Genomic DNA, 3,029 nt, shown 5'->3' on the forward strand with positions numbered 1-3,029 from the left:
TAGGGGAGAGTAGCAACAATGGAGGCATTTTCCCAAGGAAAGGGCTTTATTGGAATCTTAAATCACTTTTACCTCACAAGGGAGGAATCTGTGGTAGCTTTTCAGGTCCCAGCAAATAACATTTTAGCCATTAAAATTTATTGTTTTTCTGAAAGGAATTTCTGTTGTTTCCTGGGCTGTCAAACTCTTTGTGAAGCCCCAAGTGGATGGGGTGAGGGTGAGTGTTGAGGGAAAGAAGTCTGAGGATGGAGGATATGAAGGGGTTAGGACAGGGTGGGAGCAGAAGAAACTTGATGAAAAGGTGGGACTGCGGGTTGGGTGCTCCAGACCCTTGCCAAGCATTGGAGGTGGGGAGATGGATAATGTTGTTTAGTTTTTTTAGAAAGAAAGTTTTAAATTAAGGACCATTTATTTTAAAAGGCAGAAATGTAAAACTATAATTTAAATCATCTTCCAGGAGTAGAAGCATGTAACTAATTCATAAGCAGAAAAAGGTAAAACATATTTTTGGGATCCTAGAGAAATGGCTTTTTTTCCCCCTACAGATACGGAAAATAACATCTTTAGGTTTTTTTTTTGTTTGTTTTGTTTTTGTTTTTTTTTTTTTTTTTTATTTTTTGGTTTTTTTTTTTTTCCAAGCCAAACTGTATCCAGCTTTATTAAAGATACTTTCCATAAATAATCATGGTATTTCAGGTAGACATGGGCAGACAATCATTAACAGTATACAACTTTCAAACTCCCTTCTTCAATGGACTACCAAAATTCAGAAAGCCACTATAAAATCCAACGAAGTCTTTGTCTGATGCTCTGAACAGGAAAAGTTTAGAGTGAGGGTTGACATTTCACATTTAGCATGTTGTTTAACAATTTTTCACGAGCTGACCCTGACTTTCAGGAAGTGAAATGAAAATAGCAGAATTTATCTGAAGATCCACCATCTAGAAATGGAACTACTGCTGTTTTGAGGGGTGCTATCTCAGTGGCATCACTGGAAAGTCCAGATTGCCTGACCCACTGGTGACCAATGACTGGGGGTCAGGTTCCAACAGATGTCTAGGTTTAAGGAAGTTCAGTCTGTGCTGAAAGATGGAAAGGGAAAAGAGGCCATAAAAAGGAATTTTTTTTCATAACACAAGGCTTTTGAAATGCCAAGGTGACCATGTGTGTCAAAGTCAGGGAGTCCCTCCTCCTGGGAGCCAAGAGGAAGTCTTGGGAAAGCCGTTTTCCCCACATCAGTAAAGCTTCGGAGACTTTCTGTTAGTGACATAGTATTTCAAACTGTAGTCACCAGAAGTACACAGTTATCAAAAATACACACACTCCCCTTGGCATCTCCGGCAGCTTCAGCTCTCTGTGCCTGCTGTGTTTGGCATCTCCATTTTCTGCAGGGTTATTCCCTTCCTTGCCAGCATCAGCCTTGCCCTTTTTCCCTTTGGATATCTTCTCTCCTTTCTTTGCAGAGGCCTTTTTAGGCTTGGGCTCTGGCTTTGGAGGAGCAGGTTTAGCAGACAGCCTTCTCTGTGGTTTGTCCTCACTTTGGCTTTATCTCCTTTAGCTTCCCCTTTGGCCTTTCTCTTGGGCATGGTAGCAGCGGGACATAGGCATAGGATGAAGCCATGTGCAGGCTTTGGTTGGTCCAGGGTTCATTCTCACCTTGTCTTCTTGGATTTTCTTTTCTTTTCTTTTGTTTTTTTTTAAAGGCTAGTCAAGTGAAGGAATAGGAATGAAGAAGGAACAAGGAAATCTCTAACTGATCAATTAGTTGTAAGCACCACTGCAGTTGGACAAGCCAAATTCTGGATTTCATCTTCCTCTCCTTCGCTGTGTGTGTTCATCTTGGTGGTTTTCTTGATTTTCCAGTCGGTGATATAACCGCCTGATGGGTTCATCTTGTCCACTGTCCAGATAGATCTGATTTATCAAGATGGGAATTGCAATAGAGAAAGAGTTTAATGTACGTAGAGCCAGCTAAATGGAAGACTGGAGTTTTATTATTACTTAAATCAACCTCTCCCAGCATGTGGAGGCTAGGGGTTTTTTTTAAAGATACTTTTTTGTGCAGGGGCTAGAGAATGGGGAATGTTTATTGGTTGGTCAGGGATGAAATTATAAGGGGCCGGAGCTGTCCTCTTGCACTGAGTCAGTTTCTGGGTGGAAGCCACAAGACCACATGTTTGGAAGAATACACATGCTACCATTATATGAAAGCAGATTATTTAAACTTTTTGTGGTCCAAGCAAGGGCTGGCAAACTTTTTCACTAATGGACCAGCTGGTAAATATATTAGGCAGATGACCACATATAGTCTGGGTGGCACCAACTGGTCTATTAGAATGCAGGGTCTGAAAAATACTTCAAACACCAATCTTAGGTTTCACAATAGTGATGTTATCCTTAGGAGCAATTGGGGAGGTTAGGAATCTTGAGGCCTCTGGCTGCATGACTCTTAAACCATAATTTCTAATTTTGCAGCTGATTTGTTAGTTTTATAAAGGCAGTCTTATCGGTAGGCAAGGAGGGAGTTTGTTTCTGGGAAAGGGCTGTTATCATCTTTGTTTCACAGTTAAAATATAAATTAAATCCCTCCTATGGTCAGTTCAGCCTACACCCAGGAATGAACAGGGCAATTTGGAGGTTAAAAGCAATATGGAGTCGATTAGGTCGGATCTCTTTCAGTGTCCTAATTTTCTCACAATTTTTGCAAAGGCAGTTTCAGTGACATTGGCATGATTCAGATCATCCCATGTTTCCTTCCACACAATCTTTGAGGTCACCACTAATAAAAGAAATATGAAAACTCTGAGACATGGCGAGCACTAAAATGAGTTTAGTGATGGACAAGATTAGGGAAAACCTGATCCAATACAGCAGGATTAGGTCCTGTGGGATGGAATCTTCAAACTGTCAAAGAATCATTCAGAGACAATTGAAAATTGAAGTACCAAGGAGTTCTTTGTTTGTTTTTAGGAGTTTTTTTGTTTGCTTGCTTGTTTTTTGTGTTTTGAGACAGGGTCTTGCTCTGTTGC

The 3,029-nt window shown here is 40.6% G+C and overlaps 1 pseudogene; it reads right to left on the reverse strand.

Annotated features, from left to right (window-relative positions):
• Positions 1–1,276: 1,276 nt before the first annotated feature.
• Positions 1,277–1,586, reverse strand: LOC108294565 (annotated as a pseudogene).
• Positions 1,587–3,029: the final 1,443 nt, after the last annotated feature.

The sequence above is a fragment of the Cebus imitator genome, unplaced genomic scaffold, assembly GCF_001604975.1.
Source record: "Cebus imitator isolate Cc_AM_T3 unplaced genomic scaffold, Cebus_imitator-1.0 Scaffold589, whole genome shotgun sequence".
In the NCBI taxonomy this organism is placed as follows: Eukaryota; Metazoa; Chordata; class Mammalia; order Primates; family Cebidae; genus Cebus; species Cebus imitator.